Genomic DNA, 15,486 nt, shown 5'->3' with positions numbered 1-15,486 from the left:
ATTAGAAGCAGACATATGATTCTCTTTTATTGGTTTTACCCTGATTTTTTAAGCTTTGTTACTGACCTCTGGCTGATGCTCAGTTAAATCTATGACTGTTGGCCTAATCCAGCATATCATCTCCTGTAATTCTGTCCTCCTGAATTTTCCTGTACATCAAATCTTTCATTAGGTCAGCTGGAGTTCACACCAAAAATCCCTTACAGAGTTGGATTGAAGGTGCTTTGTTTAATTTTCTTGGATGAATGGCTGTCTCTGTCACCAGGCACAACTAATCAAGAATTTTGTCAGCTTTCTGGTTAGGTTGTCAACTTGTGGTTCATAGCAGCTGCTGTGAATTAATACCTTTTGCGGTAGGAAATACATTAAAAGCATAAGCCAAAATATAATTACAGAGACAATAACTTCCCTCTTTTAATAATAACAAGGTGTTTTGGGTGATGTTTGTGGTTTTGGGTGGGTTTGTGGGTTTTGGGTTTTGTAGTTTTGTTTTGTTTCTATGTTTCTTGGGTTTTTTTGGTTTTGCCTTTTTTTTGTCATGATGTATATAACAAAGAAATGCTATGTTTTGTAATGATGTTATAACAAAGAAACTAAAGTTTTCCTTTCTACTCCAGAGCTGGAGACTAGATGTTTTGCTTTCAAATTGATAAAATGTCATCATTTTAAATACATTTATATGTTTTTATCTTCCTCTGGCAAAGAAAACAGTGGTTAGCATAGAAATCCTCCTCGGTGTGCAGTCTCCACATGGACTCCATCCAGACCCTCCTGAAGTCAGTAGAAAAATGCTCATACTCTTCATTTGATGTGGGATCAAATCTTATTTTAGCTATGACCAAGATTAGTTTCATATTTCTGGCTTGTTTCTGGATAGTATGGATTTGTGTGTAAATCTGTACTTACTAAAATATTTGAAATCAGTAAATAAGTAGTCATGAGGTGAAGTTGTCCCAAATAAAGCAAAACAAAAATTCTCACTGATTTTCAGAAGGCCAACATTTCATCCTTCCTTTGGTTAGCTGTGGGCAGGGTGGGATGGAGGTCACTTTTTTGTTTTAGGTTTGTCCTTTTTCTCCTCATGAACTGACTAAATGAGCTACATTTGTATTACCAAGTATAGGGAATTAAGGCATACAGTTTCCATTAAGAATTATGTGTTACCTTGAAAAAATGTTAATGTTCTTATTTCTGCCTTATTATTCTTCATTACATTGTTAATAGTAATGGAGTTGCATGCCTAATTGCACCCTAATGGAAACTTGTCCTTTTATCTATGGTTAGGAACAGATCCATGGACTAGGTGTTAGGAAGAAGAGAACTTCCAAAGGAGTGGTGGGACCTCTTCTTGAGAGAGCTTTAAGGAGGGAAAACTAGGACATCTAGTTGTTTATCACAGCTTTTCTTTTCTATCCTTTTCTCTAGTGACATACAGATCAAAGTTAAGTTTCACAGATTGTATTAATGAACTAATTTGGATTGTGGCTTGTATTAAAATGCAGAACAGAACATTTTCTATTTTCTATTTGCATTTTAGTCTTTCTGTATTGAAATCATCCAGCAAACTTTAGATTGCTTTAATTGCATGTCGATTCCCAGCTCTGTATGCAGAATAAAACTATATGTTCTTCAGCCATACTCAGAGGACTGTCTTTTACTCTGACATACTAACAAAAGAGCTGAGAGAGCTGTCATTTATTTTACAGCAATTTCAGATAACTGTCTCTTGTGGTGATAAAGCACTGCAGGATAGAGAGATGAAATGTGCTATGTTTTTAAGAGGAAAGATTAATATTTGCTCTTAAGGGTTGCAAGGACCAGGAAATAGATGCTACTGTTACTCTCACAAAATAAAATATCCAGAAACTTGTAGTGGTCTAAGTGAAGCTGAAGAATCAGTGTTGATGGTGGGACCTTGTAATGTGTCACATGAAGCTAGCTAGCTGGAGATGTTGGTTTTGTATTTGTGAGGTTTTCTCTATATTATGCTATGACTCCCTGTGGACTTTTAAGTGATAATCCTGTTATGTACATTCAGACAGGTTCTAAATATTCTTCCATACAAATAGCTATAGAAAAACTATGCATTTCAATAAGGACTGTAAAATGCTGTCCACAGTGAATGCTTCTCTGCGCCTGAAAATTGATTATTCCACTCTGTATATTTTCCTAAGCCATTTAAGTGCATCAGATAGTTATAGATGCTTGACATGCTAAGTGATAGTCTGGCTACAGTAGCACTTGTTTCAGATAAGTGAATTGTTTCCAGTAAACTTGGCACATCCATATTGTTAATATGCTACCACCTACCTTAAAAATGGTCAGTCAATTTTTTGCATGACATTTTTGGATTAAGTGGGTTGTATGGATTAATTGTGTTCATTCTAAGTCTGTCATTGATTTTTTTTTTTTTAATGACCTGTTATTTTTTGCTTCTTCATAATTGATTTTCAGTGTATAATGCACTTACTGTTTAACACTTATTGTAAAATAAAATTATAAAAAGCAATAGATGGTGAAGATTTTTTTCAGTCTGTCCTTCCTCATGGTTTTTGTAAATAGTTGTGCCTTATTGGAAATACTGATTATTGCCAAATTATGTAGGAAGCCAGAAATAAAGACAAGTTCTTTCCCATGGTAAATTTATTAATTAGCATTTTCAAAGCTCTAGTGGGACATCACTAAATCAACTGGTGAAGAAATAAATATGAACTTCCCAATGAATAACTGTTTTCCGTCTCAAAGCTGCAGTAGGCATAGGAAGAGGAGTGGGATTGACATGAAATTTTGTTTAAAATATTGATCGTATTACTCCATTTCTCTTATTCTCATTATAGTTCTCTTTATTAAAAGATATACTAGAGACATACTGTCATTGCACCAGATAGTGGCAAGAAAAGAGTGACTTAGAAAGCTTGAAATACTTCACCCTATCTGTCAGTGGCCAAGATAGCTTGACAGAATTGTGTTTCTGCATGGTCTGAGGGATAAGTCACAATTCCAAAATATCTCAAGAGCAGCCAGGACAAAGTAGTAGAGTTTGATTTTCCTGATAAAGCCTAAAGCATCTCAAGTTAGGTGAAGGTTGCTGACCCTTTGTTTAATAGCTAAGTGACAGGAGATTTGCGTTATCATTTCAAAAGCTGAGAGAATATCTGACAGCTGTAATTAAGTGTTCAGTCCTATAAAAAAAATAAAATCTATTATGTTGGAAAAGTCCTGCTTTGTTATTGTTGTTGCTTTATACTAGTTTCTTAGCTTTTTTGTCTGATTCTCTGCTGTATTGAATCAGATTTGGGGTCACAAGCTTACATGTGCAAGCAGTCTCCTGTTGACTTCCACACAGGTTTTGCTGATGAGAAGACACTAGAGTTTGTGGGAGTGCAGCTCCATGTTGAAGAGTTAAAATCGTTAGGGCTGAAGTGTATTGATCTAGCAACATGAATTGCTGATACAGTATAGAAATAGTCAAAATATTTACGACCAGAGCTTTGGCATGTCCATCTGACTCATCGTGCTTTGCAGTAATATTTGAGAACAGAAAACTTCTCCAATTTCAGAAGCATGTAACATTTTGTCCTGCAGCTCTAGTCCTTTATAAAAGGACTGAAGATATTTTCTTAATTTATTCTGCATAACGGGAAGTTGCTATATCTTATGACATCTGTAAAAAGACCAATCATACTTTTAATTGCTTAATTAATCACAGTATGAAAAGGACACAATCTTCAAGGACATTTATTTTTTTTTTCTTGCCTACTAATTTTGGTTGGCTGCTTTCTTTATTAAAGCTGGATGTTTGATAATAGAGAATATAGCTAAGATGGTTGATCAAGCAGACACAAGATCATCGTTGACACTTTTTAGTGTAAGCTGATTGACCTATAAAGGTAGGTAGATATTTCTAGCCCATTGCTGTGGATAAGCACGTGATCTCTGCCCCAACTGTCAGAATATGCCCTCTGTTTCAGCCAAACATAGATTAAAAAACTGCCACAAAGCCTAAATGCAGAGAAGAGCTTCTTGTCAAACCAGGGGAGTGTTTAATTTGAGAACAGCCAAGGACTCAGGTTCACTGTGCTGGTCAATGGACTCATTACTTCTCACCACTGAGAAACACGCTGCTTGCTTTGTCATACAACCTGTCTCATCTCATTAGTGCAGTGACTCGAACGTGTTGACAGCATGTAATGGTTTTCACTGCATATGCTAAGAAGTGATTCTAAACCAATTTGTGTTTTCTTTGTAGGCAGAGTGTGACTGCTGATTGTTGCTAAGGTCCCCTAAAAGTTATTCATTTGCCACAATTCCTATAGGTAAAATATGAAGCTGTGAAACAGATGATACAATGCACCAGCATGCTTGCTTCTTTCTCTGTATGTTAATGAACTCCCACTCATTCCCAGCTGGTAGCTCGGTACATTGCGGTGAATGCATTCAGTCTGAATCAACGTTTGGTGACTGAACAGACAGCTTCTACATTGGTTCATTGTTTCCCTGAATGCTGTTAAAGCATAGCTAATTCTCAGAGCTGAAAGTTTAAGATTTTTCTAATACGTTGTCTGCATCTGATAAACACATTTAAAAGTTAGACTTCATTCTTCTCATTAAGTACCACCTGCCTTACTTGATCATGTTTATATTTTTTTTTCCCATAGCATTAATGGGGTGATCAGAGATTTCAAGAAAGGTCCTACCTGTCCATTCTGTGTATTTATAATTACTAATAAGAAGCTCAACATTTAGCAGCCTTAAAGAATGAACTTTATTTAGTGAACTACTGTTTGAGTGCTAACCAAAATTCAGAGACAAAATGTTAAAAAGCAATTGTAAAAACACTTTTCAAATTCTCCCTCCTATGATAGTTTATTGCCTGTAAAGAGCTGCTTTAAGCAATGGTGCTGTTTTTTCACATTATTGCTGCTAGATTTAACCTTCTGTCCCCTTTCTAGACCCTATATCTAATGGGAACCTGGCATGTACTAGAAAACCGTTGAAATTCTCAAGTCCTGTGGTAATACTCTGGCTCATCGGTGGTGGGTGATGTTCGTTGCACTGTTGCTGTAAGTAGAAATCACATGAACAAAGTTAAGCGAGACATGCATTGTTTTCAGGCAGGACTATGAATACTTAATTTCTACCTGATTTAACATACATTCATAATTGATTGGGGAACTGCTTGTATTTTATTTTTCCTCTAGAGAACTCTTAAAAAAAAAAAAGTACCTGTATTATCAGTATCAGTTTATCAGTATCCTTTTTTTATTTTTATTTTTAATATGGAAGGATTTTTGTGGTTGGTTTTGTTTGTTTATTTGTTTAATTTGGGTCTTTTAAATAAGCCAAGTTACAGAAAATTTCTTCATACCTCACCAGTGAATACTTTGACTGTTGGCAACTACTACAACAAACTAAATCTATGTGTTCTCATGAAAATTGTCATGAAGTCAGAGGGGTTTTTCAGGGAAAAGGAGAGACCAGTTGTAACTTTCTTGTATTCATCTCTGCTGAGAAAGGAAGTCCTTTTAAGGTTCATAAGACCTTACCTTAGGCCAATGAATCACACTTCAGTTAAATGGCTACCAGATACCTCAGGTTATTACTGTGGAGTTATTTTTGAGAAAGGGCTTGAAGTGTTCTCCCAAAGACTGTTTTTGAAGTGTTTTCATTATTCTTCTGAAGCTCCCAGAAAGAGTCTCAGTTGTATTTTCATTATGATATAAATAGGATTTTTTGAGAAATAGAGCTAAATGATTAACCTCCTTGAAAGGTTCAGAGTCCATGCTGACAAATGATACGTAACTTCTTATCTTCATGAAGGTTTATATGTATAAAATTAAACCTTTCATGTCTCTGATTTATTTTCTTTTGAGTTAATTTTTGGAATTATGTTATGATCTGAGGTTGGCAAACCTACTAAGTTTGAAAAAGTAGTGTTTGTTCACTTACCTGGCAGGTTGTCAAGTTCTAAAGGTAGAAAGCAAATATCCCATTGGATATACACATTCACAGCTCTCTTCTGTTCACTGAACTTGCTGGAGTCACAAGCATCTGCAGAGCACCCGGTAGACCAGTGGAGTCTCCTAGCTAGTGCCTGAGTGCATTGGATTTATTGGTATGCAGCCTTCAAACATGCATTTAAGTCTTCTGCTTAGTGCAGGTTTGAAAGCTTACAACCTTGGGTCACAAATAGGGTTTGTCATGTACAGGGACTCTGCTCTAGAGTGCCACTGGCTGCATTTTATTTTGCTGCTTCAACATTTTTGATTCAGCTTCTTCCTGTTATATCTAGCTCAGCCAGTAGCCTGTGGCTCCAAGCTGCTGTCATTTGATTTAGCCATTCACAAATCAGTTAAGTCAAAATTAATTAATGAATTCCTGTTTCCTTCCTCCTGAGCTCTCCTCAATAATTCATTTTTAATTTACTCATAATACTAAAAACATTTGTCTTGGCATTATTTGTCCAAGGTGACTATGAAAATGGAACTGCTCAAAAAATTATTTGGAGAATGTCACTTTTGAAATGCTTACAAAGTTATTTTAAAATGCCTGGTTTTATTATAGATGGGGGGGAAATGTAAGTCTTATTTTCAGAAGTAGTGGAAGCTGAATAAGAAATAAATATGGTGTATTTTCTGTTTTCCCAAGTGGCAAAATTGCTCTTGGGGGAAAAAAAAATAAATATAAAAGTTGAACTTTATTGACTGTCCTGGAATTAAAGACACTTGACAGCAGAGCTGAAGTATATCACTATCCTTTTTTCTTCTGTGGCACACCATAGGTAGAGAATATGCACACTGCACCGTCATATGAAGCTAGTAATTGTAGGTCACTTTACAAATTTTATTTTGCTTTTAATGTTTCTTTCAAAGGAGAACAGAAGAAAAGCATGCACAGCAGCAGTGGAGCCTGTAGCTGCTTGCATCTTGGGTTTCCTAAAATGAACTTGACCTTTCAACAATGCCAGGATGATTTCTGTGGCATAACAGCATCAGAAGAAAGAGGAACTCGAGAAATATTAAAGGGCTTTCAACAATGAGCTTAGAGTAGCACTTGGCCCATATTGATTTATATTTTAAGTAGTAGCTTAACCACAATTGGCAACTGTGATTTTACAAAGACAATTGATAGCTAAAGATACTGAAAGATGAGTCAGATTTCCTAGGTGATTTGAAACCTGCAGGGTTTTTTAAGGTAAAGGTTCCTAATACAAGTCTGGTGAGCACTGCCAGCTGCTGCTGGAGTCTGCACAGATTATGTTCTGCTTTGATTCTTGCCTAATAGTTTGCTTTTTGACCTACCTGGAGATATTACTCTAAACGTCTTAATCGTCATGGTGGAAAGAAGAAAATGAGTGCAAAATATACTTAAATATGAACTAACAGAGTTATTGTATGATGGCATTGTTTCATAATGCTTATGTGAAGTCCGCTGTCCTCTGCTGAATTTGGTTCCCAGAGTTGTGGGCTGATACAATATTTGATGATATGTGCCAGAGGGAAGGACATTCAGGTAGTTTGTGATGCAAGAGCTTAGCAAAGATCCACTTTTTTGGACAATGTTTTCAGTTTTATTTCCTCTGTGCCTGCAGTGAGGCAGAAGCAGCATCAGTTTATTGATGTTATAGTAAAAGAAAATAATCAACCTAAATTTAAAGAATTCTTTTTAACCATCACACTTTTAGTTAATGACAGCCTTATAGACAATTCATTTAGAGGTATATCCTTGATAGATCATTAAGATTGACCTCTTGAAATTCAGGGTGCACCTTGATCATCGTTCCAGATGACTTGTCAGGTATCTCTTGTAATCATTCTTAGAAACTCTTAAAACATATTCTTGCATCTGTTCACAAGTGCTTGAACAGCTCTGCATGAAGTTTCAGCCATTCAGACATTTGCAGTGGAGGTGTAAATACTTGCTCTGAGGTTGTTTAAAGCACCATTTCTATAGTGTAACAGAGGAGATGTGTCTTCTGCAGAAGTGCTGTCTGTTTGCTAGTACTTATAAAGAATATGTATTGCTCAGAAATGAGGCTGTATGTAGTCAGAGTATACCATCTGCAGGGAGGCATTTGACTTTGTTTCATTTTATTTTATTTTGATTTTATTTACAAAACAGGTAAAGATGTTCAGATGGAAGTTCAGAGGGAATAGTTTCCACTACTTCATAGGTGAAGTATGGCTTCTTCCCATGCCCACGAATAAGGTAGGATCATCTATGGTTTTTCAAGATTCGAGCTCAGCCACTGTTGACGTCATTTTCGGCAAACCAAAAGGGAAAAAGTTAAGCTGTTCCTTTCACACAATCGTATTCTATGCTGTTTATCATCAATAATGAGAAGGTATGTCTGGCATCTTTGCTTTCTCAATCACTACACCCCAGCCCTTGAAAGAGTAGACTGACACAGAGACACTGAAGAGAAGCCAGGCCTATGTACAAACAGTTTATCCCTCTGTAGGTACTCTAATATCCATATGATTTCCCCCTGCAAAACAGAGCATCTGCTTATTTGAAAGGCTGTAACTCTACAGATTTCCCTCTAACCAAAGATGTTAAAATTGACAGTTGTTTTGCAGGAAATTTCAAAATATGTATATTTGTGTGCCGGAAGAAGAAAATTACAATAAAGCAATGGATTTTTTTTTCTTTTTTTTTGCATGTTATAAATGTATAAATATTATGTTCTTTGGGTATTTGGAACATGGTTTTGAACAAAAATAAATATTTTTCCCTTGTTAGTTAATCTGAAACCTTTGAAAAAAAATTCTTATTTTTTCCAACTGAAGAATTGGAAGGAAAATTTCATAGTTTTTTATTTCCTTCAAAAGCTGCTTCTCATAACAAAAAATTTAAAGAGCCTTTGATCAGTTATCTGCACCCATTGTTTGTCCACTTACACCCATCTGAGCCAATAGTAATTTCCTCTCCATTTCTACTATAGAACTATGGTTAAAAGATGTAGAATTTGATCTCTGGAACTGTGCTGAAATGGTGTTGCTTTTGTTTCACACGGGCAAGATGAGCTCAGCATCGTTCCGTGTGCCTTCTGTTGCCAATATGCCACAAGTGTGCTAGGTTGCTTTATGAACCACACTTAGCTTAGGGTGGGTGCTGAGGAGGGAGGGGGCTGATGCTAACCACCGTCCCCAACTGTTATACTTTCTGGCCTGCCTTAGTGCAAAATAGTTTTCAATTCAGACTTGGCACTCAAATGGATTTTGAGCCTAAGGCGTAGGAGCAGTGCTGTGCCACGTTCCAGCAGCACCTGTAGAGACACAGTGCTCCTCACCCATGGCTCTCCAAATGAGAGCTCGGTTCTCCCCCTGCACATCCTCTTTCTGCAACCCAGCAAGCTGCACCCTTGATGGCTCTGCTTCGTTCATGCACTGGACTATTTTGAGACTGCAGAAGTTTCTTAGTTTGTATATCCCTTTCCACTGTTCTACCTGGAGTTGCCTGCAAAACTCTTTCCTGTTCTTGGTCCTTGCTTTTATTTCTAAAGGAGGCTTGGAATCTCCCACTGTGCTTTACTACCTAAACAAGAAATTGGTAGCTGTTTGGCTTTATTCAGGAGATACTATTTTACTGATGCAATGTCATTTTTTATAGTGGCTGCATATATAATATTAAAAATGGCAGTAAGTGCTTCTGTTATTTATATTTTTAGCATAAAAATAATTAGAATTTTTACTAGGAATAGTTCTTAAATATTAATATTAATAATTAATTACTCAGTGGGAACTAATTGCTTGTCACAGTGTTGTGCAGCATGAGACACTGCTTTGAGTGTAATGAATAGCAGGCTGTTCCGATAAACATATGTTGAGATCATAGGCACCGAGTAATGAAAATCATGCATCATAAAGAGAACAGTATGGAAGAAATTCTGCAAAACAGCCTTAATGCATCACAGATTCTGACTTGGCAATTACAAAACACATAGCTGCAGTGGAGCAGATTCCCAACTGACATGACTTGCTGTAATGCCATCAAAGCTAATAACCACCAGTTTAGAATGTGGGTGAAGATGATGAAGTTCCTGTCACATGTGTCAAAGTGCTTTGAGGTGCATTCTGCAAGAGTTTCTAGATTTGGATGCTCAGGTCTTTTCAGTGCTGTTGCTTTCACTGCTCACCTTTTGACTTCACATTGAATTTAAATAGTTGAATTATGTTCTGCTGCAGCTGGGACACAGTTTAGAATTTGCTTATCAGCCCGTTTCTGCCAAGAGCGGTAACTCTGCTTAGCACATGGGCCAAGACAGCAGTGTGAATCTACCTGGAATCCCAGAATGTGTTAGTGGAACATCTGAATTTCTTTCATAGTAGGTTCATTATGGGCTTTGTCTGCTTCGGAACAGACTTCGCTTTACTTGGTATCTGGCATTCCTTCTGTTCTGCACAGGGTAAAAATTAAGACTAAAAGGGACTGGTCCCAAAAGTGTTGCCATCCAGGACTGCTTCATTCAACAGAGCCTTCTTTCAATGAATGTTTGCAGAGTCAGGCTTTAATTTGATAGAACACAGCCAGGGATGGTGCAGAGAGACTGAGGTAACACTGAAAAACTGCAAGAAGCCATTGACGTTACTTGTGAATCTTCATAATTTCTGTCTATTTATACTCATAGGATGCATGTGTATTGAGAATTGTTATGCTCAGAGTAAGGACCAAAAGCTTTTCAGCAGAAAGATCATAGTTGAGCAGCTATTCTTGAAACAGTACTGCTTGCACTGGTAATTGAAAGCGTAATACTTCTGGATCTAATGCAATAGGGTTGAGAGTTTATATAGGAATGCAGAACTAAGTGTTCCAGTTATTCCAATTAGTATCTCTGAGCCTTTCTATGAATGGCCAGACAACCTGTGATTGGTAATTTTCCAGTCTCGTGAAGTACTTACCGATTTGGTTTTGGATATCAGGGAAAGATAAACATGTAGCACAGTTCAGGTTTAGAAATGTATTCTCACTTGTGAAGGAGACTGGGTTCAAAGGACAAATAAATGAACACTTACGCATTTTATGTATGAAAGGAGATAAAGCTGGACATGAACGTTTGTAGACTTGAGTTGAGACAGCAGTGAAAATATATCCTGAATCATGAAGATGAAGAATATTACTCAGTTACACCTTGTGGTCTGCAAACTCCCCAGCTAATCTGGGACTGACAGCTCTCCCACACTGCAGCAGCTCTCCCAGTGAGTCAGTACTTATCTGCCTTTCAAGCTTTCCTTATGAGTTACCACTGCTGTCCTTTATTACTTAGGCAAATGACAAATTGAGACATCTGGTTTTCTGCCAAACCCAATTTGGTTTGTTGTCTTTCACTTCTCTTACCCTGTCTATCTTGACTAGCTCTTGCTTTCAGTCTGTACTTCAGACTGTATCGTTCTAGAGCAGACTGTCATTTCAAAGAGTCTGGGAATGGCATTCCCACGTATGACCATTATAGAAACCAGAAAAATTATTTTGCTTGGTTTGCATTGAGATTAAAATTCTACGGTTTCTTGGTTAAAATGAGCAAGGAAGAAGATTTGAATAAGGAAAAAAAACTAACCCCAAAACAAAACCAAACTGTCTGTATGTAAGGCTGTGACTAACACCAGGCAAAATTTCTATTCAGTTTGGAAGACAAAAACTTTTGTGCTGCATTTGCATCCTGTGTGTTGAGTTTTCTCATCTGTAAATGCTGCAGTACACATTAACTTAAGACGGGTTCCTGTTGTATTACACTGAAAGGATTTTATCTTCCTTCTTCACACCCTGATGGTTAATGAACAATAACCATGGTGGTGGATATGTGAGATTATAACAGTTCTGTCTGCATTCTGTAGGAGTATTCCAGTTTTTTCTTTCTTTCTCCTTTGGACTTGTGAAAGGCTATAAAGTTTTTTGGTTGGTTGGTTGGTTTTAATTTAAAGATGTTTACTGGAGGAAGAAACCACTGATATGGGCCACAGTGGAAAAAAAAATAAAAGGATATTTTTTTTAGATTGGAAGAATTCTAAGCACTAGTTTTAAGATTTTCCCCCCAAAAAATTGTTACTGAGGGTATTACTGAGAAGGAACAATCTGACCAAACTTTGTGTTAGTGGCTCTTATTTAAACCTGATATTTGGAGCTCCAAAAGAACAAAAATATCATTTATCAGTATTTTGTCAAGATTCAAAATTACAAGGGATATCAATCTTAATGTTTCAGGGCATGAACTGATTTCCTGCTAGGATTATGAAGATATTCTGCAAAGTAACTTAGTGCAACTGGCTCGATAAGCAATTTTTGTTCTGTAAAGTAACTTTTATTTTGAACTTTCATTTCTTATATGTTTATGCTTTAATGGTAAAAGATCTGTCTTTTTTGAGGAAAATGTTAGCAAGACTTGCTCCGTGTGAGTTATATTCAGAGTGCAGTGGGAAGAGGTCTCCAACTCTGGCCTTTCGAAATGAGCGTGTAAGGGGTTGTTTCAGTTTAGACTATTTGCATGAAGTTTCTACTCAAAATGCTTCTGTTGGGGAGTGAATGCAGTGTGGGTGACACCTTGCCTATTAAAGATGTCTAGAGACACAGTCATTAGTGACCTTCCCAAAAGTCCTGGTAGGAATTCAAGTGAGTGGTGTTCATTAGCTAGATTAATCTCTGGTGATTTAATCCAGAAATGACTGCTGCAAGCCAGCGGCAGATGAGAAGCTAAACTAGGAAAGAGGAACACTGCAGAAGGGGATGGCTGGATCTCAGCCCTGCTGGTTGCCATGGCTGTGGTCATTGACTTAGCCAGAGGGGTGGCAGTGATGGAAAACGGTAGCACCCTAAAGTGAAAAGAGACAGGGAGGCTATAGCAGCTGGAAGGCTTTAAGTGGAAAGGGAGTAATATCTCAGCTATAATGAGAAAGGAGAGGAGCTGCTAAAAGACAGTGTGGTCTCATTTGTGTGGAAAAGCTACTGCAGGAAAATGCCCAGGCATACCCCAAAAGCTTCAGCCTATAAAAGATGTATGTGTATCTGCATATAGAGATACACACACAGACACACACATACCTCTGTAAAGGTCTTACCCCTGTAAGCTTGAATAATTTCATTGGAAAGGAGGCTAGTTCATAAACAATATTTATTGCATAATGTTCACTTCAGCGTGCATGGGTGCCCAGTTTATACAAAGTGGCATCTCTAGGTGTCTCTGACTCCCAAAAGGAAGAGAAAGCAGTGTTAGGTCTTCTCTGCATGACTCATCTTTCTTCTTTAGTGCATTTAAACAACCTCTGCAACTCTTTTCCTGCCCCACTGGGGAAGAATTCTCTCGTTTCCCAGCCACTAAACAAAGTAGTTAAGAAATGCATAGTGAATATGCTTACTTGTATTAAGAACTGACATGTTGCTAGTTTGTGACTTTTGTATGTAAGCAATAATGTGATAAAATCAGTACTTTAACTGAGTTAAAACAGTGTACTATAAGCCATGTGTCCTTTAGCTTTGCTTATAATTTAGTTTTGGCTTCTGAATGAGTTGTGCACAGTGGTGTTTTCAAGTTTCAAGTTTAACATTCTCTCTTTAATTCTTTCTTGAAGAGCTGATGGAAAAAATTAGGCTACTACAGGGAGGTTTGCTTTTAATTGTGAATTTATACAACAGTATGGGGTCATAAACGGGATTATGAAGCAACAGAGGATCTGATAGTTTGACAGTTAATTGCTGGTGACTTCTGATGTGCTTCCATTAAGCTCCTTGGAAACACAGAGTTGCTTGTGCCTCAGTGAAAAAAGAGACTCTTACTGTGAGTTCATTGTGATATTCTGCATGTTTTAGCAAAAATGTGACTTCTAGTTAGATTTGGTTTTGTTGCTGAAGATTTAAGAACCTAGTTTCCTCAGCAGACACCCTTGATAAATGTTTTCAGTTGCAGCCATGTGTACAAACAGATCTACTTGGATTAAACTTCAGCAGAGACAGAAAGCAGGGGTTTAACTTCTTTTAGTCCTCATTCTGTAAACCCATGGTTGATTGGAAACTACTTTTCTTTGTAGGGATATGTAATTAACTTTCTGAAGTAGATTTTATTTAAATGGGAACATTTTTAGTTTATTTTACGGAACTATGGTTGTGTGTCCTTTATGGTTTCATTGCACTAAAATAGTCTTTTGAAATACATAGGTTTAAATCATATAAAAGAAAGTTATGGTCCCTTTGTATTGCCTTTGCAGGGTGAAGCATGCTCCAAAGTCTGAAAAATTTGTTGGGAAGGACTCTCACTGGTTTCAGAAATGGAGAATGCTCTTGTGATGCTGGGCTTTTCCAGTGTGCTGTTCTGCTCCAGTATTTTGTTCTGAGTGTATGAATCATATTCACAGACTTGGAACGTCTCAAGTTCAAATGAGTTACAAGCTACTTACTCAATTACTTTATTGTCAGTAGGTCAAAATCCCAAATCACAAACGAAAATACTGTCAGGCTTCGTACTTGGGGCAAACCCTTGAACTACATTCCTAAATCTCTTTTCTGCAGAAAAATGGTAAGGACTTTGTTTAAGGGGAAAAAAAAATATAAGTACTTCGTACATTAAAAATTGCCCTTTATTCTTTCTGCTGACCAGTAGCTAGCTAGACTGAGCTCCAGGGTTCATCTGTCATAGTGATTTCCCACTAGAGCGTCTTAGTGGGAACACTGATGAGGTCCTTGCTCTTGCAGTGTTGTTCACTTTGTTCACCCTTGTTTAATCTTCTGTGTAAAATTATATTTTAAGCCTGACATTGAGTTAATAAAGGTATGAATATAAACTTGTAATGCTGCATAATAATAGGCACTAACAGAAATATGCAACTCTACTTTTTAAAGAAAAAAAACCCCACATTGCCTGATAGGTGGTATAAGCTGACCTATTTAACTGTTCTGTCAGATAATGGATTTGCAATCAAAGAGAAATCACCATTTAGGACAACCGTCGAAACATTCTATGGGTGAAATTCTCTGTGAAATTGAGGCTTTGCAGGACTATGCCCTTAATCTTCCCATAGTTCTCTATTTTCTGACTAATGTCTGAAAAGTATTTAGATCATCTCCTGACAGATCTCATTTTTACATTAACATGTATTGCCCTTAACTACTGTCGTCTATCTTCTGTCATTGCCTTTCTCACGTAACTGTTCATATTTTAACTGGAGAAAGAGCAGGAATAGGCGGGACTGCTGGGCTTTTTTAGCTGGGAAGCCTAAATAATAGTGCCACCCTACCTTACTTTAAAAAAATCTGTATGTCTTTTGTGACAAGCCATAAGATTATAGACTTGCAGAGCAGTAGATCTTCGCAGAATACATGAAAAACTAGTTAGGTTGATTTGTGTTATGTTGTAAGATTGCAGAAGATTAAACATGCCTTCCATTTCCGGTGATATACCTCAGTTAAGTTTTAAAGGCACGTCAACCCACATTTTTTTTTGTCAGACAGGATGCTTGATCCAAGCAGCAAAAGCATCAGCATCCTTTTTATCCATATTTT

At 37.1% G+C, this 15,486-nt stretch overlaps 1 long non-coding RNA gene across 1 annotated transcript in view; it reads left to right on the top strand.

Moving 5' to 3' along the window:
* LOC115612842 overlaps positions 1–5,025 on the top strand; it is a 226,327-nt gene extending 221,302 nt beyond the window's left edge. Inside the window, exon 3 of the long non-coding RNA XR_003993178.1 lies at positions 4,953–5,025. This is a non-coding gene — a long non-coding RNA (uncharacterized LOC115612842). The remainder of the gene's footprint in view (positions 1–4,952) is intronic.
* The last annotated feature ends 10,461 nt before the right edge of the window (positions 5,026–15,486 follow it).

The sequence above is a fragment of the Strigops habroptila genome, chromosome 9 (genome assembly GCF_004027225.2).
Source record: "Strigops habroptila isolate Jane chromosome 9, bStrHab1.2.pri, whole genome shotgun sequence".
Lineage (NCBI taxonomy): Eukaryota > Metazoa > Chordata > Aves > Psittaciformes > Psittacidae > Strigops > Strigops habroptila.
This window is presented reverse-complemented; position numbering and strand designations above follow the sequence as displayed.